At 40.8% G+C, this 25,500-nt stretch overlaps 1 protein-coding gene across 1 annotated transcript in view; it reads right to left on the reverse strand.

Moving 5' to 3' along the window:
- The window catches only part of kcnab2a (potassium voltage-gated channel subfamily A regulatory beta subunit 2a), a 269,430-nt gene extending 244,264 nt beyond the window's left edge, over positions 1-25,166 (reverse strand). The window contains exon 1 of the mRNA XM_061888407.1: positions 25,071-25,166. The gene's annotated coding sequence lies outside the window, so the exon portion shown is untranslated. The remainder of the gene's footprint in view (positions 1-25,070) is intronic.
- Positions 25,167-25,500: the final 334 nt, after the last annotated feature.

The following is a 25,500-nucleotide window of genomic DNA, read 5'->3' on the forward strand; positions in this document are numbered from 1 at the left end:
GTCTGCAACTGAAGTGGGTTGTTTGGGTGGATCTTTCCTCTCAATGTCTACGGCAGTTGTCGATGTAAACAAAGGATGAAGTCCGTAAAGTTTGCTCACTTTCGGTTGACATTCAAAAGTACCAGCTAGTGAAAAGTTTGTTTTCCTTGCTTCAAGTTGTTTCAAAGGTTTTTGGCGTTTCGCATGTACTTTCAAAGCCTTGAAACCCTGAGATCCATAGTCAATATTATCATGACACCACGTGCACAAAACTTTTCCGGAATAAAATCGCCGAACAAAGTCGTAACTCCCTTCTTCCCAACAGTATCAGTGATTTCCCTTTCCATCCAGTCCCACCGAAACTTATTTTTGACATGTTTATCAATTTATTTTACTCGTGAAGCGTCCTTTCTCTCGAGAACCGACATTGTTTACATTTGGAAAATGGCGGTAATAACGTCATCATTCATAACAGATGTCCTGATTGGTCACAAGGAACACATCGACCAATCAACTACCTGACCCAGCAACACTCAGAACTGCAATAAACAGATCAATTGAGGAGACACAAACACGACACAGAGCAAACCAAAAGTAGTGAAACGAAAATAAATATTATCAACAACGGTATCAATATTAGTTATAATTTCAGCATAGCAGTGATTAAAATCCCTCACTGACATTATCAGACATTTATAAAAAATTAAAAAAAAAGAACAATAGTGTCACAGTGGCTTACACTTGCATCACATCTCATAAGCTTGACAACACACTGTGTCCAATATTTTCACAAAAATAAAACAAGTGATATTTTTGGTTCGTTTAATAGTTAAAACAAATTTACATTATTGCAATCAGTTGATAAAACATTGTCCTTTACAATTGTAAAAGCTTTTTTAAAAAAAAATCTACTACTCTGCTAGCATGTCAGCAGACTGGGGTAGATCCTGCTGAAATCCTATGTATTGATTGAATACAGAAACGTTTTGAATCGGAAAAATATAGTTTTATAATCGAATCGCGACCCTAAGAATCGATATTGAATCGAATCGTGGGACACCCAAAGATTCGCAGCCCTAGTAAGCACAAACTGTCATGATGCAAATAAAGGGGAAAGTAATTTATTTTAATTTTTATTTATTTTACATCAGATTGTTGTGTTTACCAGGTGACTGACTGAACAGGTGGCTGAGTTGGAAGGTGGGCTCTTGCACGGACCCTGGGTCGCATTAGGTGTCGAGCAATTGCAGTGTCAACCTTTAAACTATTCATTAGTTCTTCATATTTTTTAAAGGGGAACATTATCACAATTTCAAAAGGGTTAAAAACAATAAAAATTAGTTCCCAGTGGCTTGTTGTATTTTTTTGTTTTTTTTCAAAATTTTACAGGTCTCTGAATATCCCTAAATAAAGCTTTAAAGTGCCTTACTTTCGCTATCTTCGAAATCACTATCCATTTCCCTGTGACGTCATACAGAGCTGCCAATGTAAACAAACAATGGGAATACCACAGAAAGATATAGTGACATTAGCTCGGATTCAGACTCGGATTTCAGCGGTTTAAGCGATTCAACAGATTACGCATGTATTGAAACAGACAGTTGGAGTATGAAAGTATTGAAGAAGAAACTGAAGCTATTGAGCGAATAGCTATTGACGCTATTCATAGCCATAGCATGGCCGAATAGCTGCGTTAGCATCGCCGGTAAAATGTGCGGACCAAACGATCAGGACTTTCGCATCTTGTGACACTGGAGCAACTTAAATCCGTCGACTTGTAAGTGTTTTTATTGCATTAAATGTGGGTGGAAGGAAATGTAATATAGTTGCAAATGCATCTGCAGGTTATCCATACATCTCTGTTCCATGTCTGCTTTAGCACCGCCGGTAATTAGCATGTTAGCATCGATTAGCGTAGCATGTTAGCATCGATTAGCTGGCAGTCAACATCAACAAAACTCACCTTTGTGATTTTGTTGACTATCGTTGCAAATGCATCTGCAGGTTTTCCATACATCTCTGTGCCATGTCTGCTTTAGCACCGCCGGTAAATAGCATGTTAGCATCGATTAGCGTAGCATGTTAGCATCGATTAGCTAGCAGTCACGCAGCGACCAAATATATCTGATTAGCACATAAGTCAACATCAACAAACTCACCTTTGTGATTTCGTTGACTTTATCGTTGCAAATGCATCTGCAGGTTATCCATACATCTCTGTGCCATGTCTGTCATCGCCGGTAAAATGTGGAGACACTTTGGTACATTCAATAGGGGTCTGGCGGCAGACACTTTCGCATCTTCGGGCCAGTGGTGCAACTTGAATCCCTCCCTGTTATTACACCCTCCGACAACACACCGACGAGGCATGAGTTCTCCAAAGTTCCAAAAAATAGTCGAAAAAACGGAAAATAACGGAGCTGAGACCCAATGTTTACAATGTGTTGAAAATGAAAATGGCGGCTGTGATACCTAGGCAACGTCACATTCTGACGTCATCGCCTCCAGAGCGAAAAACAGAAAGGTGTTTAATTCGCCAAAATTCACCCATTTAGAGTTTGGAAATCGGTTAAAGAAATATTTGGGTTTTTTTCTGCACCATCAAGGTATATATTGACGCTTACATAGGTCTGGTGATAATGTTCCCCTTTAATTACGTTTTTAAATGTACTTTTCCACAAAGGGACATGATTACAACATAACATCCTACACTGAGATCCAGCACCATGACCGTCAATGCACCTACAATGCACTTTTTGTCCTGTGTCTACACATTGTCCTCAGTGCTTGGCCTTGCATACAAAAACATGTCCTCTAATGGAAACAAGCTGCGTCAGCATGAACTCAAGTGTGATATTAGCACGCATTTCAGCATCGGTTCTCTCTGCCATTATCACTAAGAGCCCTGCGTGTTAGTGTGTAAAGAAGAGGCGCTCACAAAGAGAATGGTCAGTAAGTACATTTCGTACAATTAGAAAAAACAAGTGGGTGGTTTAAGTAGATGCATGTTAAGGCTGTCCAAACAAATACTGCATGTTGATTCATTTCTCTTTATAATAAATAGTCAAACAACAATACAAATTAAATAAACTCAAAATTAAAGTTGCAGCTCTGAGTTTGAAGGCCTACTGAAACCCACTACTGCCCACCACGCAGTCAAAAAGTTTATATATCAATGATGAAATATTAACATTGCAACACATGCCAATCCTGCCGGGTTAGTTTACTAAATTTCAATTTTAAATTTCCCGGGAGTTTTTTCTTGAAAACGTCGTGTAATGATGACGTGTACGCGTGACGTCACGGGCTGTTGGGGAATATGAGCGCTGCGCACACACGCAGCTAAAAGTCGTCAGCTTCAACGGCATAATTACACAGTATTTTGGAGATCTGTGTTGCTGAATCCTTTGCAATTTGTTCAATTAATATTGGAGAAGTCAAAGTAGAAAGATGGAGTTGGGAAGCTTTAGCCTTTAGCCACACAAACACACGGTGATTCCTTGTTTAAAACTCTCGGAGGTGAAACTTTACTATGGATCACAGCGAACATGGATCCAAACCGAATGTCAACCAGCAGGTTTCGGTGAAAAAATTGTGGTAAAAAGTCGCTTCTTACAGGATATCAGCTGAGCTTGTGCCGTCCATAGCTGCCGTCGACTTCCCTGAGACACTGGCATCAAGACATCCGTGGACACACACCTCTATCTATCTATCAGGTACTGTTAAACTCACTAAAACACTAGCAACACAATAGAAAAATAAGGGATTTCCAGGAATTATCCTAGTAAATGTGTCTAAAAACATCAGAATCCGTCCCAATGCAATCGCGTTTTTTTCTTTTTCTAGTCCGTCCCTATCAATATCCTCAAACACGAATCTTTAATCCTCGCTCAAATTAATGGGGAAATTGTCGTTTTCTCGGTCAGAATAGCTGTTTTTGTTGGAGGCTCTCATTAAAAACAATGTGAGGAAGTGAGGAGCCATCAACATGTGACGTCATCGTCTGCGACTTCCGGTAGAGGCAGGGCTTTTCTCTTAGCACCGAAAGTTGCAAATTTTATCGTGGTTGTTCTCTACTAAATCCTTTCAGCAAAAATATGGCAATATCGCAAAATGATCAAGTATGACACATAGAATGGACCTGCTATCCCTGTTTGAATAATAAAATCTAATTTCAGTAGGCCTTTAAGTAATAAGCACTACAGAATACTGATTGGATAATGGTAAAATATCCAAAGTTGCTCTTGTTGTATGGAACAATAATGGTCATGATAACATTTGTGTGATCTGTTTTCTATTATGGAAAACAATTCCTGTTAATGCACATTTGGAAACCAGGTGTATTCCCCAAAAAAAGCCGAATGGTTAGCTGTATCTCCATGACACAGCACACAGAAAGATGATCGGAAACAGGAGTCCTTGGCTACTTTCTAAGTAGTTTCATTGTCACCATAATCCTTGCTCATCTTTGCTATACTTGACACTTGTTCAATGTCATGAAATGTGGTACCCTTTATTCTGCAGGGTCATTATGCAGTAAGATTTGGTTACATGAAAAAAGGACAAGCACCGATGACATTGCAAATTTCAGCCTGCCAGAGGCACAGCGGCCTGTATTACTGTATTGATCTGAATAGAAAACTACTTTTTTTGCTAGGAAAAAAAGCCTCGAAAAGACAATTTGTCTCATATTCAAAGACTAGAGATATACACACAAATCAAAACAGGAGTCATTTAACGACGAGTGAGAGCTTTTCTTTTCATGACACACAAGCGCACTAATTTTAAGATAATGGTGATCAATGAAGCAGACTGAAAGATCTATCAACCTACATACTTTGCTCCATTTACAACCACTTACCATTAGGACTCGGCGATATATCGAGTTTGGAAGATAAGTTGATATATTTTTTAAACAAGATATGAATTTAAGAAAATGCCGTAATATCGATATAATTCATTTCACGTTAAAATGACCAAACACCTCTTTCTTTTTGTGTTCCGTGTTCACCCCCGTTTCCCACTCCCTCTCAAAACTCCACGGAAAACTAAACCCCTCCCTTTCCTCCTTCCAAGACGTGCTTGTACGTAGGGCTGGGCGATATGGCCTTTTTTTAAGAAGGTGCGCTTGTTTTAAGTCTCTGTGAGAAGAAGAGACAAGAAAGAGGGAGAGACGCATGCAGTTTAATGCCCGCAGCTTAAAACAACTGCGTGAGAACGTATACTCGAACATCACGATAGTCATTTTCTAAATGGCGATTTATCGCATATATCGCCCAGCCCTACTTGCACGTATAAGAACATCCATGATTGGTTGGTTGTTTACTATGACGAGTCAAAATATTGGTTAACATGTAATAGCCACAGAGGTCCATCCATCCATATATATATATTATATATATATTAGAGATGGCAATTATATCATCCGCAACCGCATCACTAAAGTCGTCATCCACCCGCAATACACCCGAACCAACATTTCATCAAAGCCACACCCCCCGCCCGTTGTTACATATCTAATATAGACGATGCACGGCATTAGTGAGGTTAGAAAGTGTAACTCCCTCCAAATAAGCACGGACACAATGGCTTTCTTGAACTGATTTATTTGAAGGCTTACTTTCCCTTCAAATTCACCGTGAAAACTGTAATAAATAAAGCACGTTACAAACGTAAAAAATAATAACATGCACAGCATGTGGATCAAACATTTTACCGAGTAAAATACCAACAAATGACAAATACCTCGTTGGCCATACCCGGAAGTAGCTTCCTTACATCCGTCGACGGACCAAACGAGACACTTCAAAATAAAAGTTTGCCCACATACTGTTTCAAAGAGTGCTGCTCGTTTTTCGTATGTGGGTAACAACATTTAACTATTTATAAATGGTTGATTTCTATAGGCTAGTAAGGTAAAGTGTTGTACCTGACAAGTTTGGGCTACCTTGCTTCTGCAGCCTTCATCAGAGGTGTCACGTGATGTTAGCGTGACGTCATCTGTGACGTGATATATGGATTGTACCATCAAGAGTTGTCAGGTACAACACTTTACCTACTAGCCTATAGAAATCAACCATTTATAAATACACGTCAGTAGGCTAAATGAACCTCTTCAACATAACATTTAACTATGTATAATGTAGCGGCTGGCTACGGGGTGTTAGCCAATGACTTAGGCTGGGGGGCGGGACTTCCGGGAGAGATAGGGAAGTGACGTTATCGACAGGAAGTGAGAGTTTGAGTTGTCCCGGGAAAAGCGTTAGAGACATGAGAGCTGTTGTGTGGTTGTATTACATCTTGTGCAAAAAAGACAAGACAAACGAAGACATTTTATGAGCCTACATTCCTGGGATTATTACAATATATATTTCCGAATTGCTTCAACCGCCACCCGCCCGAATCTATTTAAAATCTATTTTTTCGTCATGTCACCCGCCCGACCCGCGGTTGGGACTGCAAACCGCGCATCCCTAATATATATATATATATATATATATATATATATATATATATATAAAAATGTGAGTGTGAATGTTGTCGGTCTATCTGTGTTGGCCCTGCGATGAGGTGGCGACTTGTCCAGGGTGTACGCCGCCTTCCGCCCGAATGCAACTGAGATGGGCTCCAGCGACCCTCCGCTACCCCGAACGGGACAAGCGGTAGAAAAATGGATGGATGGATATTGCCAGTCACAATTAACTTGTGCTCAGCTGGGAAAATAAGTATATACTAATGTCATCCTTTTATCTAATACTATGTACCGTTACAGGCGTATTCAATAATCATGCTAATATAAAAAATGTAACTTAATAAAATGTGGGGATATAAAAGCCATCCGGTTCTATCAGAACCAGGCGGAAGCGGAAATTGACGTCACAGACCACCTGGAGCACCTGGCAGCGAAGGCTTTTTGCTACGGAGCCACTTACGGAATCCTCATTTTCGACCGTTTTTGTGGACCTACCATTGGCCTGTGGAGAACTGGGACGAACAGAGACTCTTACCAGGAGGACTACGAGTTGGATGTCGGTCTCTGCTAGAAGTCCCGCCTCTAACCTGAATATCACTCCCTGATTGGTTGCCGGTTTCATGCTAACTTACGTGTGATTGGCTGTCCCCGCTGTCACTCCTGCTTGTAAAAGCTAGCCTACATGCTAGTTGCTAGCGACCGCACTAGAGGCAGTGCAACTGTCAGTGTAAGTTGTCAAGATGTTCGGCATTTGTTGTTCCTGGCACACGGTAGCTAGATGGATTTTAATATAAGTGCTGTGATTTACATTGTGTTTGTGTCTGTTTGCGTGCGTGCTGTAGATTTTGAAAGATGTCAATGAAAAGAAAAGTGGATATAAGAGACTTCTTTAGGAGTCAAACTGTAAGTTACTTCAAGGGTGTATAGAGGCTCAACAATATTGAATAATTAAACAATATATGACTCCAGTCACGCCCCTTAGAGTGCTATAATGAGCATATACCATGGACTGGAGTGATATATTGCTTTTATAAAACGGTTACCAATAAAGGCAATATGAAATAGGAATACTCAATCAATTTAATGTAGTTTTATTCAAGCAGAAATACATATTATCCAATAAAATAGCCTCACTGTGGAAAAAACAGTCCCACATATCCAGACGTTAGCTCCAAATTAGCACTGCATCTCGTCTTTTTCTCCGCTTTTTTTCAGGTGAAAGTCAATGCTCAGTCCCCTCTACCATTGTTAACCCTCCCTGTAGGTGAAAGTTAACCTTAAACATGTGGATTCAACTACTTTAGTCTCCGTTTTTTTAACATCGTAAAAACATCAGCTGTCTTTTACTGCGGACTGCAACAGTCCGTTGTCATGGATACATGACAACAACTTCCATCCATACCAGTCATACGTGCCTGAGGCGGAGTGATAGCCTACGATGTGATAAGGCTTTAGAATAGCAGCCGTGCTCAATATTTAAACCACGGTTAACAGCCAATCAGATCGCCGGATTTCACCTTTCCGTTTTATTTTTTTTTTAGTTTCATGTAACATTTTTACATTACAAAAGCTGCAATAGAAAGAAGTAGTTGAAGGGAAAAATCGTGAGTGATTTAAACACAAGTTGGGGAAAAGATTATTACAGTTCATTTATGTTTATTTACAATGTTGTATTGCGTTAATGTATTTCTGATGTTGTTGATGGACAGTAGGCTATGTTAATTGACAGTATGATGCACAGTTGCACTACAGCCCTACACTAAAGAGTAAAGATGAGAACTCTTCGAAGTTGTCTCCTTTGCTTTCATTTTAGTTACTTTACCCTATAACATCTGCATGACGTGAAATTATGATTGCTAATGGGAAAAAAAAAAAGAAGAAGTAAACTTTCAGAGTGTTGCCTTGGAGCACTTTTGTGTCCCCACCAATCTCAAAATCAAACCTACTCCCTTGCGCTATGTGCATGTCAAGTTCGTAAATTTGGGGACTTTGGGGAATTATATGTGCTGTATTAACTTTGGAGAGGTGAACGGCACTTTGCGCTGTGGGAGTGAGTGTGTTTGATTTGTATTGGCGGGTTATATGGGCGGGAGGGGGGAGATGTTTGTTATGCGGGATTCATCTGTGGTATATTAAATATAAACCTGATCGTGTTGTGGATAACAGTTACAGTATAAATGTATCGGGTTTATTTATAGTTTTAGTCGTTCCCAGCTGAATATCAGGTCCCACACGTGACTCCTTCATTTGCGTAGTGGCATCCACACCTGGAGAACTTGGGTGCGTTTGTTACAAAGATTAGAGCAAAACACTAGGGAAAGGCCAATCAGAGACAAAATAGGATGGGTCATGGAACCAAGAAGGTAAATTACAACAGAAATCCAAAATGATGACGAGAAAGTCGTAGAAGAGGAAATACACAAGCGGGCAATTTATATATTAAAAAAAAATAGTGGAAGATGGCAGAGGGATTCTCTTCTTTAGATGTTTCATTTAGCGATGTAGACCACGTCCAGGAAACCCACAGTGTCTACTTGGCCACATTAGGAAAAAAGTATAGGTCTGGATAAAACATTCATTTGAGTTGTTTACCATCCATCCATCCATCTTCTTCCGCTTATCCGAGGTCGGGTCGCGGGGGCAGCAGCCTAAGCAGGGAAGCCCAGACTTCCCTCTCCCCAGCCACTTCGTCTAGCTCTTCCTGGGGGATCTCGAGGCGTTCCCAGGCCAGCCGGGAGACGTAGTCTTCCCAACGTGTCCTGGGTCTTCCCCGTGGCCTCCTACCGGTTGGACGTGCCCTAAACACCTCCCTCGGGAGGCGCTCAGGTGGCATCCTGACCAGATGCCCGAACCACCTCATCTGGCTCCTCTCGATGTGGAGGAGCAGCGGCTTTACTTTGAGTTCCTCCCGGATGGCAGAGCTTCTCACCCTATCTCTAAGGGAGAGCCCCGCCACACGGCGGAGGAAACTCATTTCGGCCACTTGTACCCGTGATCTTATCCTTTCGATCATGACCCAAAGCTCATGACCATAGGTGAGGATGGGAACGTAGATCGCCCGGTAAATTGAGAGCTTTGCCTTCCGGCTCAGCTCCTTCTTCACCACAACGGATCGATACAACGTCTGCATTACTGAAGACGCCGCACCGATCCGCCTGTCGATCTCACGATCCACTCTTCCCCCACTCGTGAACAAGACACCTAGGTACTTGAACTCCTCCACTTGGAGCAGGGTCTCTTCCCCAACCCGGAGATGGCACTCCACCCTTTTCCGGGAGAGAACCATGGACTCGGATTTGGAGGTGCTGATTCTCATTCCGGCCGCTTCGCACTCGGCTGCGAACCGATCCAGTGAGAGCTGAAGATCCCGGCCAGATGAAGCCAACAGGACCACATCGTCTGCAAAAAGCAGAGACCTAATCCCGCGGCCACCAAACCGAAACCCCTCAATGCCTTGACTGCGCCTAGAAATTCTTTCCATAAAAGTTATGAACAGAATCGGTGACAAAGTTGTTTACCATGTAAAACCAAATCAAAACTGTTCTCCAGTTGCCATATGTCGCACAAGAAATGTTGCCAAATATGTATGCCAAAGTGAGGAAGATGATAGCCGCACAATTAAGTTAAGTCACTTACTTGGTGCTGACCAGAACCGTACGTGTGTGACGGTTCATTGCATCGTCGACTGGGAATTAAAAAGTGCCTGCCTGCATTTTTTTTTTTTTATCTGAGTTTGATATATTTTGTATTATTCGCACATCTATGTTATTTATCTTACGCAGAAAGAATATTTTTCCATTTTATTTATGTTACACAGTGGGGCCAAAAAGTATTTAGTCAGCCACCGATTGTGCAAGTTCTCCCACTTAAAATGATGACAGAGGTCTGTAATTTTCATCATAGGTACACTTCAACTGTGAGAGACAGAATGTGAAAAAAAATCCAGGAATTCACATTGTAGGAATTTTAAAGAGTTTATTTGTAAATTATGGTGGAAATTAAGTATTTGGTCAACCATTCAAAGCTCTCAACTGATGGAAGGAGGTTTTGGCTCAAAATCTCACGATACATGGCCCCATTCATTCTGTCCTTAACACGGATCAATCGTCCTTTCCCCTTAACAGAAAAACAGCCCTAAAGCATGATGTTTCCACCCCCATGCTTCACAGTAGGTATGGTGTTCTTGGGATGCAACTCTTCTTCCTCCAAACACGACAAGTTGAGTTTATACCCAAAAGTTCTATTTTGGTTTCATCTGAGCTCATGACATTCTCCCATGTGCTCTCTGGCAAACTTCAGACGGGCCTGGACATGCGCTGGCTTAAGAAGGGGGACATGTCTGGCACTGCAGGATTTGATTCCCTGTCGGCGTAGTGTGTTACTGATGGTAACCTTTGTTACTTTGGTCCCAGCTCTCTGCAGGTCATTCACCAGGTCCCCCTGTGTGGTTCTGGGATTTATGCTTAACAGTCTCATGATCATTTTGACCCCACAGGATGAGATCTTGCGTGGAGCCCCAGATCGAGGGATATTATCAGTGGTCTTGTATGTCTTCCATTTTCTGATAATTGCTCCCACAGCTGATTTTTGCTTGCCTATTATGTAGATTCACTCTTCCCAGTCTGGTGCAGGTCTACAATTATTTTCCTGGTGTCCTTCGACAGCTCTTTGGTCTTGGCCATAGTGGAGTTTGGAGTCTTGACTGTTTGAGGCTGTGGACAGGTGTCTATTATACAGATAAGTTCAAACAAGTTCCATTAATACAGGTAACGAGTGGAGGACAGAAGAGCTTCTTAAAGAAGAAGTTACAGGTCTGTGAGACCCAGAGAGCTTCCTTGTTTGAAGTGACCAAATACTTATTTTCCACTGTAATTTCCAAATAAATTCTTTAAAATTCCTACAATGTGAATTCCTGGATTTTTTTTTCACATTCTGTCTCTCACAGTTGAAGTGTGCCTATGATGAAAATTACAGACCTCTGTCATCATTTTAAGTGGGAGAACTTGCACAATCGGTGGCTGACTAAATACTTTTTTGCCCCACTGTATAATTGTGTGCTACTTGAACAGTTTATTTTCTGTGCTGTTAATACCCATCTTGACTAACTGGATTAATAAAAGTGCCACTGACAGTTTACAGTACAGTTGTCATTCACTTCAATTTCAGTGAATCTCCCTCAAAACATTATATATCTATATGTATACTTTCACCGGAAAATATATCGAGATATAAATCGAATATCGAGTTTAAGTAAACATACATTGAGATATACTTATTCGGCCATATCACCCAGCCCCATCGCATGCTCTGGGGAATTCTGGCCATTTCTGTCCAGTTGGTCACATGATTCTTTAACTGTGCCTCAGTATCTCGCCTTCAGCCGTAGCAAGGCCTTGCGTTTAAGCCTCGTCCACACGCAAACACTTACTTTTTCCTTAAAAACACAAACTTTTGGAAACACTGGCCAAGATGAAGAGTTGCAAAAATATTACTTCTTTTTATCATTTTAGTGACTGAGACCTTTTTGGGTTCACAGGACCTTTAATGTTCACCAAAATTATATTATATTATATTATATTCAGTTTAGTTCAGTTCAGTTTCAGTTCATTTCGAACAAGCATACAACACAATATAATTCATCACGTTTCCACTTGTTTCATAACAGCACGTCCGAAAAGGAGTAGGAAGAAGCTGAGTTTTTTAATCCTACCCCTTGTAATGTTATCATATTTCCTTGTTCTCTGTAACATAACAGTGAACAAATAAATAATATTTGTCTCAAGCAAAATATATATATATATATATATATATATATATATATATATATATATATATATATATATATATATATATATATATATATGACATTCATCATAATTCTTGTTCTGTGTACTTTGTGAAAACCTGTAGTTTGAACAGTCTCTTAAACTGAATCATATTGGTGCTTTGTTTGATTTATTTGGTTAATCCATTACATAATTTAATTCCACATACTGATATGCTAAAGGTTTTAAGTGTTGTAAGAGCATACAAATGTTTTAAATTAACATTTTCCTCGAAGGTTGTATTTCTCCTCTTTTGTTGAGAATATTTTTTGTACATTTTTGGGTAGTAGGTTATAGTTTGCTTTGTACATACAAACCCCGTTTCCATATGAGTTGGGAAATTGTGTTAGATGTCAATATAAACGGAATACAATGATTTTCGAATCATTTTCAACCCATATTCAGTTGAATATGCTACAAAGACAACATATTTGATGTTCAAACTGATAAACATTTTTTTTTTTTGCAAATAATCATTAACTTTAGAATTTGATGCCAGCAACACGTGACAAAGAAAATGGGAAAGGTGGCAATAAATACTGATAAAGTTGAGGAATTCTCATCAAACACTTATTTGGAACATCCCGCAGGTGTGCAGGCTAATTGGGAAGAGATGGTGCCATGATTGGGTATAAAAACAGCTTCTGTGAAATGCTCAGTCATTCACAAACAAGGACGGAGCGAAGGTCACCACTTTGTGAAGAAACAGTTTAAGAACAACATTTCCCAACGGTCTATTGCAAGGAATTTCGGAATTTCATCATCCACGGTCCGTAATACCATCAAACTGGAAAAATCACTGAACATAATCGACAATATAACGGACTTTCGTTCCCTGAGGCGGTACTGCATCAAAAAGCGACATCAGTGGGTAAAGGATATCACCACATGGGCTCAGGAACACTTCAGAAAGCCACTGTCAGTAACTACAGTTTGTCGCTACATCTGTATGTGCAAGTTAAAACTACTATGCAAAGCCAAAATCATGTATCAACGACACCCGGAAACCCCGCCGGCTTCTCTGGGCTCGAGCTCAGCTAAGATGGACTGATGCAAAGTGGAAAAGTGTTCCATGGTCTGACCAGTCCACATTTCAAATTATTTTTTGGAAACGATGAACGTCCTGTCATCCGGACCAAAGAGAAAAAGAACCATCAGGACTGTTCTAGGTGCAAAGTTGAAAAGCCAGCATCTGTGATGGTATGAGGTGTATTTGTGCCCAAGGCATGGGTAACTTACACATCTGTGAATGCACCATTAATGCTGAAAGATACATACAGGTTTTGGAGCAACATATGTTGTCATCCAAGCAACGTTATCATGGACGCCCTTGCTTATTTCAGCAAGACAATACCAAGTCACTTGTTACAACAGCGTGGCTTCATAGTAAAAGAGTGCGGGTACTAGACTGGCCTGCCTGTAGTCCAGACATGTCTCCCATTGAAAATGTGTGGCACATTATGAAGCCTAAAATACCACAACGAAGATCCCGGACTGTTGAACAACTTAACCTCTACATAAAACAAGAATTGGAAAGAATTCCACCTGAAAAGCTTCAAAAATGTGTCTCCTCAGTTCCCATAGGTTTATTGAGTGTTGTTGAAAGAAAAGGTGATGGAACACAGTGGTGAACATGCCCTTTCCCAACTACTTTGGCACGTGTTGCAGCCATGAAATTCTAAGTTAATTTTTATTTGCAAAAAAAAAATACAGTTTATGAGTTTGAACATCAAATATCTTGTCTTTGTAGTGCATTCAATTGAATATGGGTTTGAAAAGGATTTGCAAATCATTGTATTCCGTTTATATTTACATCTAACACAATTTCCTAACTCATATGGAAACAAAGTTTGTCATTTTAGCTGTTCGCAAATGCACCAAATCGTTAAATTTCAATATTAGTGATTCAACAAATAAAAGGGTTTGTATGTTCCCTACTGTATATCCAACATTATGTATTATTCTAACTGATCATTTTTGTAACACAGTTAGTGAATGAAGCGCATACTTGTAGTTGTTTCTCCAATTTTATACATAATAACTCTGATATGGTAACACTAGTGAGCAGTAAAGAATATAAAGCGATTTTGGTTTTGAAAATGAAAAATGTAAAGTATTCCTTGATCACTGCGGGTTCCAAGTCAAGACTTGGGTGTTGATGCTGGGCGTCGGCTTTCTGAGGGTAAGTCTCGTCCGGCCCTACTTCCTCAGCAGTATCTGCTTGAGCATGATGTCGCACATTTCTTATGACGAACCAACATGTGCATAAACCAACACTGAGGCACATGTAATTGCAAATGATTGATATTAGATGACGACTTCAACTTTCCCCTCTGCAACTCACCGCCATAAACAGACTGCAGACTTGAGGGATACGCTAATTAACTGGGATTAGCCAGTGAGTGACATCACAAATCTGTCCACTTGATGTTTTGCCTTAGTAATGTCGAGTTCATGAACCTTCCGCCGACAATATCGAGCTAAAATGTCAGCACAATTATTTGCTGAAGATGACAAAAATATCAATATTAGATAACGTCCATTTGGCTTGGAAATTGCCAATCAGCTCTGAAATGTATCCGCTGGATCAAAACAGAGCAAGCCGGGCGAGCGACCGAGCCAGAGCTTCTTCATCTCCAGGCCTTACGAAAGTAGTTGATCTAATCAGGAAACACGAAGTGCTGCTCAAATTGCATCATTAGCTTAACCAATGACTCAGTCACTGTGACTTTTGCAAAAGCCCCCTGCCCACACCAACACCCCCCAACCATCTAGAAATAGGGAGACAAGCCTGCAGCTCTTTACTGTATAGCTGCTCAAGCAGAATAATTCTAACATGTGTGTGCAACAGTGCAAAATGTTAACATGCCAGAAATATCCTGAACTGCAAAACTACAGTTGCTCTCAGACAAGACCGAGCTGTACATCAAAAAAACAAACATGGTTATTTTTGGAAGCTGTTTTGCTGGTCAATTATCGATCAACGTTTATTCATACAGCCAATCATCATAGAGTTCCTCAGGTTATGTACAGAAGAACCCGGGTACACTATATTGCCAAAAGTATTTGGTCACCCATCCAAATGATGAGAATCAGGTGTCCTAATAACTTGGCGAGGCCACAGGTGTATTAAATCAAGCACTTAGGCATGGAAACTATTTCTACAAATATTTGTGAAAGAATGGGCCGATCTCAAGAGCTCAGTGATTTCCAGCGTGGAACTGTCATAGGCTGCCACCGGTGCAACAAATCCGGTCGTGAAATTTCCTCATTCCTAAATATTCCAAAGTCAACTGTCGGCTTTATCATAAGAACATGGAAGAGTTTGGGAACAACAGCAACTCAGCCACAAAGTGGTAGGCCACATAAACTGACAGAGAGGGGTCAGCAGATGCTGAAGGGCATAGTGCAAAGACTTTCTGCACGGTCAGTTGCTACAGAGCTCCAAACTTCATCTTACCTTCCAATTAGCCCACGTACAGTACGCAGAGAGCTTCATGTAATGGGTTTCCATGGCCGTGCAGCTGCATCTAAGACATACATCACCAACGTCCAATGCAAAGCGTGCGATGCAGTGTTGTAAAGCATGTCGCCACTGGACTATAGAGCAGTTGACAAGCCCTCTCTGGACTGAGTCACGGAAATCTGATTGACGACTCTGGGTTTGGAGGTTGCCAGGAGAACGCTACTTTTCTGACTGCATTGTGTCGAGGTCGAAATTTGGTGGAGGAGGAATTCAATCAATCAATCAATCAATGTTTATTTATATAGCCCTAAATCACCAGTGTCTCAAAGGGCTGCACAAACCACAACGACATCCTCGGTAGAGCCCACATAAGGGCAAGGAAAACTCACCCCAGTGGGACGTCGGTGATAGTGACAATTATGACTATGAGAAACCTTGGAGAGGACCTCATATGTGGGCAACCCCCCCTAGGGGACCGAAAGCAATGGGTGTTGAGCGGGTCTAACATGATACTGTGAAAAATTATGGCGTGGAGTTGTTTTTAGGAGTTGGGCTTGGCCCTTAGTTCCAGTAAAAGGATTTTTAAATGCTCCAGGATACCAAAACAATGTGGCCTTCCCAGAAGAGTTGAAGCTATAATAGCTGCAAAAGGTGGACCGACATCATATCGAACCCTATGGGATGGCGATTCAAGTTCATATGCGAGTCAAGGCAGGTGGCCAAATACTTTTGGCAATATAGTGTAGTTTCAAAACTGTCTATGTATACACTCAAACACATACACCTGCTGTCATGCCCATGTGGCCCAATCAGAAGCATGGAAACGGAGCAAAACTGACTTGGTTGCATTGGACCTCTGTTATGTTTATTTTGAGACACTAAACCAGTAGTCCATCCATCCATTTTCTACAGCTTATTCCCTTTGGGGTCGGAAGGCGGCGTACACCCTGGACAAATCGCCATCTCATCGCAGGGCCAACACATATATACAGACAACATTCACACTCACATTCACACACTAGGGCCAATTTAGTGTTGCCAATCAACCTATCCCCAGGTGCATGTCTTTGGAAGTGGGAGGAAGCCGGAGTACCCGGGGAAAACCCACGCAGTCACGGGGAGAACATGCAAACTCCACACAGAAAGATCCTGATACTAAACCAGTAGTGTCCAAGCTTTTTTCTACTGAGGGCCGCACATTGAAAAATGGGTACATTTTGAACTTTTTAAATTTTCTAAACCAATACAATATACCGTATTTCCTTGAATTGCCGCTGGGCATATAGTATGAGCCTGCCTTGAATTACTGCCGGGTCAAACTCGCTTTTGCAAAATAATTAGCGCATGCTTATTATTACCGCTGGGTCAAACTCGTGACACTTCCCCTGTCATCATTTTTAAAATGGAAGAGGCTGATTTCAATATCGGTAATTTGAAATCGCATAAAGGAAAGAAGATTAAGAACTATTCAAAAAGAACAGTAAGCAGCTATGTTTTATTAATATACCGTAGCTGCGTATGTCAAATATGAGTCATTAAATACCTCCCGCCTCCTAGTGGTAGAGGGCGCTAGTGATCCGTCTTGCGACTACTCGGTTGCAGAAGAAGTGTGATATGTGCTGGGACAGATATGACGAGGGGGGTGCACGACGGACCTTTTAGGATGTAACACTCCTATGCTGGCTATGTAAACAACCGGGCTAAAATAAAGCATGTTCCAGTCCTAAATACCCAGTGTATTATTTATACAATAACACTTCATGGTGGCAGCGGTGGGATAAAGAGATCACCCACGGAGCAGAACGGGAGGGGGAGTTGACCGAGGCTAATTCTGTTGTCGCCCGCACTTGAGGAGCCGAGCTAACTGATAGCTGCGGTCTGATAGCAGTTTTCTAAACTGGACTTTAAATCGAAGCAGGAGGTAATAAAGGAAGATCTCCATCGAGACAGAAAGACTTTTAAAACTGAAGAAAGATAAGGAAAACTTCTATAAACAAGTTAGCGATGCTTTTGATCAGAAGGAGCTGGCATGGACTTAATTTATAAGTAAAGGTAAGAAGACCATAATTCCGTTCTTTTTATTAAATGTGCTTTTCATGATAGTATCCTTACATCACACTCAAATTTTTACTGCATGCCTTTGGTAAATGCCGGAGTGAGAAGAGGTTTTAAAATAATTAGCGCATGCTTACCTTTACCGCATGCCTTTGGTAAGCGCAGGAGTGAGAAGAGGTTTTAAAATAATTAGCGCCCCGGCGGCAATTCAAGGAAATACGGTACATTGTTTTGTGTGAACAACAAAAGGTCTTAGGGGACCCAAAAAGGTCTCAGTCAATGAAATTATAAAAATAAGTCACATTTTTGGAACTCTTCACTCTTCACCTTGGCTTGTGTTTGCAAAAATCCGTGTTTTTGAGAAAAAAGTAAGCTTGCGTGTGGACAGGAAGCTTAAACGGTAAGTATGTGTTTCCAAAGTGTCCGTCTCTGTGTGGACATAGCGTCAAAGGGCTTCCCAAACTCACAACATCACTTGATCTCATGTACAAACCCCAAAATCAGTGAAGATGGCATGTTGTGTAAATCGTAAATAAGATTGATTTTTCCAAAATTATTTTAAAGATTGAGAGTTGTCATCAATCCCACGTGGGTGCTCAGGCCCTGAACCACCCACGGGATCGGCGCCAATGTCTGTATGCAGTTGCGTAAAACAGTGTTTTTCAACCACTGTTCCGCGGGATAGTCTGGTGTCCTGGGCATGACGTTAAAGTGCATCGGGCACTAGGAGGCAACACACTTTACTACTGTTACCCCAGGTGGACCATGGCAAATGCCTAGTACCTGAGTGCCCCCTAGCCAGGGACACGGTGAAGACCTCAACGGTGGAGCAGGCGGAAGACGGTAGATTTAAGAACTACCACAATGGCTGCGATGGAAGGCTGCAGCAGAAAAGGGTCCCCGGTCGTCTTGGACTCCATGCCAATGGACCCTGACACCATTCTGTCAAGGATCGTGTGGTGACTGTCTGTGCACCAGTCTCTCCACGTAAAACAAAGTCACGCACAGGCATCCTCCACAAAAGGGATACACCCCTACCAGGAGTATCTTCATACTCGTTCCAGTGACCGCCGATGATGATGAGTCTGGTGTGCCGTGGGAGATTATGTAATTTCACCTATTTGGGTAAAAATATTTTTTGCAACCAGTAATTATAGCCTGCAAATTGTGTTGTTGTTGATTGTCAGTGCTGTCTGGAGCTCGACGGAGTAACCGTGTAATATTCTTCCATATCAGTAGGTGGCAGCCGGTAGCCAATTGCTTTGTAGATGTCGGAAATAGCGGGAGGCAGCGTGCAAGTAAAAATGTATATAGTACTTAAAACAAAAACAAAAAAAAGGCTAGTTCCCCTAACAAAAGGCATTGAAACTTAGGGAAGGCTATGAAGAACGAAACTAAAACTGAACTGGCTACAAAGTAAACAAAACCAGAATGCTGGACAACAGCAGAGACTTACTGTGGAGCAAAGACATCGTCCAAAAGGTACACATCCGAACATGTCATGACAATCAACAATGTCCCCACAAAGAAGGATAAAAACAACTGAAATATTCTTGGTTGCTGAAAAGAAAAAGTAGATGCTGGACATATCGCTAAAAGGAAGAAATGAAACTGCTACAGGAAATTACCAAAAAGAGAGAAAAAGCCACCAAAGATGAGAACTAAAATACGACACACAGAAAACAGCAAACAACTCAAAATAAGTCACGGCGTGATGTGACAGGTGGTGACAGTACACCTACTTTGAGACAAGAGCTATAGTGATGCATGCTTGGTTATGGTTTAAAGTCATATCCAACAATTGCGACGACCACTTTCTACTGTTAGCTGAGTTTCGTTTTTTCATGATTTCTGCTGGTGGTGTTGCCTCTGGATTTTTTCAACGCCTTGGCTCAAAAAAGGTTGGAAACCACTGGCGTGAGATAAACGACCTTGGCCGCAATACGGCAGTGGTTCTCAACCTTTTTCTTAGTGATGTACCCCCTGTGAACATTTTTGGAATTCAAGTACCCCCTAATCAGAGCAAATCATTTTTGGTTGGAAAAAAGAGATAAAGAAGTAAAATACAGCACTATGTCATCAGTTTCTGATTTATTAAATTGTATAACAGTGCAAAATATTGCTCATTTGTAGTAGTCTTTGTTGAACTATTTGGAAAAAAAGATATAAAAATAACTAAAAACTTGTTGAAAAATAAACAAGTGATTCAATTATAAATAAAGATTTCTACACCTAGAAGTAATCATCAACTTAAAGGCCTACTGAAATGAGATTTTCTTATTTAAACGGGGATAGCAGGTCTATTTTATGTGTCATACTTGATCATTTCGCGATATTGCCATATCTTTGCTGAAAGGATTTAGTAGAGAACATCGACGATAAAGTTTGCAACTTTTGGTGCTGATAAAAAAGCCTTGCCTGTACCGGAAGTTGCAGACGATGACATCACAAGGGTGAGGGCTCCTCACATCCTTACATTGTTTTTAATGGGAGTCTCCAGCAGCAAGAGCTATTCGGACCGATAAAACGACAATTTCCCCATTAAATTGAGCGAGGATGAAAGATTCGTAGATGATGATATTGATAGTGAAGGACTAGAAAAAATAAAAAAAATTAAAATAAAGTTAAAAAATTAAAAAAAAAGACAATTGCATTGGGACTGATTCAGATGTTTTTAGACACATTTACTAGGATAATTCTGGGAAATCCCTTATACTTCTATTGTGTTGCTACTGTTTTAGTGAAATTAATTAGTACCTGATTTTCGGAGGGGTGTGTCCACAGGTGTCTTGAAGCCAGTGTCTGAGGGAAGTCGACAGCAGATATAAGGACGGCGCAAACTCCACAGATCTCCGGTAAGGGGCGACTTTTTAACACAATTTTCTCACCGAAACCTGCCGGTTGACAAGTGGTCGGGAACCATGTTCGCTTGACCGCTCTGATCCATAGGAAAGCTTCACCTCCGGGAATTTTGAACAAGGAATCACAGTGTGTTTGTGTGGCTAAAGGTTAAAGCTTCCCAACTTTATCTTTGTACTTTTACTTCTCCATTATTAATTGAACAAATTGCAAAAGATTCAGCAACACAGATATCCAGAATACTGTTTAATTGCGCGATGAAAAGAGACGACTTTTAGCCGCAAATAGTGCTGCGCTAATATTTCCTGACAGTCCGTGACGTCACGTGTCATCATTCCGCAACGTTTTCAACAACAAACTCTGCGGGAAATTTAAAATTGCAATTTAGTAAACTAAACCGGCCGTATTGGCATGTGTTGCAATGTTAATATTTCATCATTGATATATAAACTATCAGACTGCGTGGTCGGTAGTAGTGGGTTTCAGTAGGCCTTTAAAGTCATATCCAACAATTGCGACAACGATTTCTGCTGTCAACTGAGTTTCGTTTTTTCATGATTTCTGCTGGTGGTGTTGCCTCTGGATTTTTTCAACACCTTGGCTCACAAAAGGTTGGAAACCACTGGCGTGAGATAAACGACCTTGGTCGCAATACGGCAGTGGTTCTCAACCTTTTTTCAGTGATGTACCCCCTGTGACCATTTTTCTAATTCAAGTACCCCCTAATCAGAGCAAATCATTTTTGGTTAAAAAAGAGATAAAGAAGTAAAATACAGCACTATGTCATCAGTTTCTGATTTATTAAATTGTATAACAGTGCAAAATATTGCTCATGTGTAGTAGTCTTTCTTGAACTATTTGGAAAAAAAGATATAAAAATAACTAAAAACTTGTTGAAAAATAAACAAGTAATTAAATTATAAATAAAGATTTCTACACCTAGAAGTAATCATCAACTTAAAGGCCTACTGAAATGAGATTTTCTTATTTAAACGGGGATAGCAGGTCTATTCTATGTGACATACTTGATCATTTCGCGATATTGCCATATCTTTGCTGAAAGGATTTAGTAGAGAACATCGACGATAAAGTTTGGAACATTTGGTGCTGATACAAAGCCTTGTCTGTACCGGAAGTTGCAGACGATGACATCACAAGAATAAGCCTCACATCCTTACATTGTTTTTAATGGGAGTCTCCAGCAGCAAGAGCTATTCGGACCGATAAAACGACAATTTCCCCATTAAATTGAGCGAGGATGAAAGATTCGTAGATGATGATATTGATAGTGAAGGACTAAAAAAAAATAAAAATTAAAATAAAGTTAAAAAATAAAAAAAGATAATTGCATTGCGACAGATTCAGATGTTTTTAGACACATTTACTAGGATAATTCTGGGAAATCCCTTATACTTCTATTGTGTTGCTAGTGTTTTAGTGAGATTAATTAGTACCTGATTTTCAGAGGGGTGTGTCCTAAGGTGTCTTGAGGCCAGTGTCTGAGGGAATTCGACAGCAGATATAAGGACGGCGCAAACTCCACAGATCTCCGGTAAGGGGCGACTTTTTAACACAATTTTCTCACCGAAACCTGCCGGTTGACAAGTGGTCGGGAACCATGTTCGCTTGACCGCTCTGATCCATAGTAAAGCTTCACCTCCGGGAATTTTGAACAAGGAATCACAGTGTGTTTGTGTGGCTAAAGGTTAAAGCTTCCCAACTTTATCTTTGTACTTTGACTTCTCCATTATTAATTGAACAAATTGCAAAAGATTCAGCAACACAAATGTCCAGAATAATGTTTAACTGCGCGATGAAAAGAGACAACTTTTAGCCACAAATAGTGCTGCGCTAATATTTCCTGACAGTCCGTGACGTCACGCGTCATCATTCCGTGACGTTTTCAACAAGAAACTCTGCGGGAAATTTAAAATTGCAATTTAGTAAACTAAAACGGCCGCATTGGCATGTGTTGCAATGTTAATATTTCATCATTGATATATAAACTATCAGACTGTGTGGCGGGTAGTAGTGGGTTTCAGTAGGCCTTTAAAGTCATATCCAAAAATTGCGACGATGACTTTCTACTGTTAACTGAGTTTCGTTTTTTCATGATTTCTGCTGGTGGTGTTGCCTCTGGATTTTTTCAAAGCCCTGGCTCAAAAAAGGTTGAAAACCACTGGCGTGAGATAAACGACCTAGGTCGCAACACAGCAGTGGTTCTCAACCTTTTTTCAGTGATGTACCCCCTGTGAACATTTTTTTAATTCAAGTACCCCCTAATCAGAGCAAATCATGTTTGGTTAAAAAAAAGAGATAAAAAAGTAAAATACAACACTATGTCATCAGTTTCTGAATTATTAAATTGTATAAGTGTAAAATATTGCTCATTTGGAAAAAAGATATAAAAATAACTAAGAAATGTTTGAAAAACAAACAAGTAATTCAATTATAAATAAAGATTTCTACACATAGAAGTAATCATCAACTTAAAGTGCCCTCTTTGGGGATTGTAATAGAGATCCATCTGGATTCATCAACTTAATTCTAAACATTTCTTCACAAAAAAATAAATCTTTAACATCAATATTTATGGAACATGTCCACAAAAAATCTAGCTGTCAACAATGAATATTGTTGTATTAACATTGTTGTATTTCTTTTCACAGTTTGTGAACTTACATTCATATTTTGTTGAAGTATTATTCAATAAATATATTTATAAAGGAGTTTTGAATTGTTGCCATTTTTAGAAATGTTTTAAAAAATCTCACGTACCCTTTGGCATACCTTCAAGTACTCCCATTTGAGAACCACTGCAATATGGTATCGGTTCTCTGTAAAGCTGCAGCGAGAAGTGACTAAGACGGTTTCTAACAAGTCCAAACCACATAAGATAATTTGCATTTCCTGTGCAGGATGACTTTTTTTTTTTTTTTTGACTTTCTGACTGTCTTGGTTAGGGTTGGGTATAGAGTATAGAGTGGAACCGGGACTAACTTTCCGATTCTCCCGGAATCGTTAAAAAGTTTAAATTTCGATTCCTAGTTTCGATACCCAGTCCGCCGACCGGAAAAAAAAAATAAGTCTGCCGACCCGTAAGAAGAAGCCGCTGAACACCAACGAAGTTTCCTGCAGCATCATACACTTATGTGGAAATGTTTTTTCATGAGGTTTCCTGCAGCATCATAAACTTATGTGAAAATGTGTTTTCATGAGGTTTCCTGCAGCATCATACACTTATGTGGAAATGTGTTTTCATGAGGTTTTCAAAAATAAAGTTTTCTTGATGAAAGTGTATAGAGCGAAAGCCATTTATCAACAACATCCAGAAACGCCGATCTGTAATTTGACCCCCTTAACATGCTTCAATACTCACCAAATTTTACACACACATCAGGACTGGCGAAAATATCCATTTAATAAAAAATCAGACCCCAAAAATCAAAATTGCGCTCTAGCGCCCCCTAAGAGAAAAAACAGACAAAACTGCTTGTAACTTCTGCTAGGAATATCGTAAAGACATGAAACAAAAACCTCTATGTAGGTCTGACTTAGACGCGGGGTCTGCAACCAAAGCGGACCCGACCAATGCTGCTTGCCGCTTTAATTGGAATTAAAATTGATGGAGAATGTCAGACTATTTCTTTCAGAAAGACTGTAGGTTAGCTAAAAAAATTTGACACTGCCTTTTTTTTTTTTTTTAAAGAAATAATCGGAATCGAGATTCGTCAGGAATCGGAATGGTTCGATTTCAAACTATACCCAATCCTAGTCTTGGTGGACATTTCTGCAGTGCAAGTGCAAGTTGAAGCTTTTTTTTCCTTTTTTTAAAACATAGCAACAAAAAAAATAAAGGAATCAATGCACGTGATTGCACATCTTATCACTCATTCCCTTGAGGCTCGTCGTGTCTTTGTGAGGGACAAAGCGTGTCGCGTTGTCAAGGTGACGTCCTCTCCGGCCGGAGAAGTCACCCCGGCCGGCCTGTGCCGCACTCTGCTCGCCGCATGCAGCGGTCGGACTGCGGCTGGCTGGCTGGCTGGCTGGCTGGCTGGCGTTTGGCAAGCGGAGGATGGACGCACACCTCCTGGAGCTGCCTCCGCTTTGTCGAGTCATATCGCGGCTCACAACACGAGTCACCCCCGCGGCGGCAACACACACACACACATTTAGACACGAACACACACAGTGCTCGGCCGGCCGGATCCTATCAGGCCGCAATGCGAACACCACCCCCGGCTTCCTTTAACGCTTCGCCTCGGCGAAATTCTGGAAGCGGTTGTCAAACACGACACAATAACCCCCAATTTAGCCATTTTCCATGCTTACACAATAACGCTTACTATCTACCGTGGTTAACTTGTCTTAAGCCGCAAATTGTAAGATAATTAAAGAAACATTAAAGTCTTACCTTCGGTGAAATGGTGTCCTTTCCCTCTTTTAGTAGGCAGCGTCTGGGTTGTGTTGCTGTCGACACACAACTACCACGCGTTGTGCGTGGCCCCGCCCACACGGCGGCGAGCGAGCTGCAATTGGTCAGTCGGTGGCCGACTGCAGCCGGAGCGAGGCCTCTGATTGGACGGAGCGCTACTCAATCAATTCGGATTCGGATTCCCGCGTTTGTCAGTGGTGCCCACAGTGGTGTGGCATGATGCTGCCTATATTTGAACTGAGCCAATGCAGCCATGAAATCTAAGAGGTGACCTCCAGTGTTTGAAGGAGGACTTTTTGGTTATTTTTTTTTTTTTAACATTTAATTATGTTTTAGTGCAGGGGTCCACCTTTTTGAAACCAAGAGCTACTTTTTGGGTACTGATTAATTCGAAAGGCTACCAGTTTGA

Source organism: Nerophis ophidion, linkage group LG02 (genome assembly GCF_033978795.1).
Source record: "Nerophis ophidion isolate RoL-2023_Sa linkage group LG02, RoL_Noph_v1.0, whole genome shotgun sequence".
Lineage (NCBI taxonomy): Eukaryota > Metazoa > Chordata > Actinopteri > Syngnathiformes > Syngnathidae > Nerophis > Nerophis ophidion.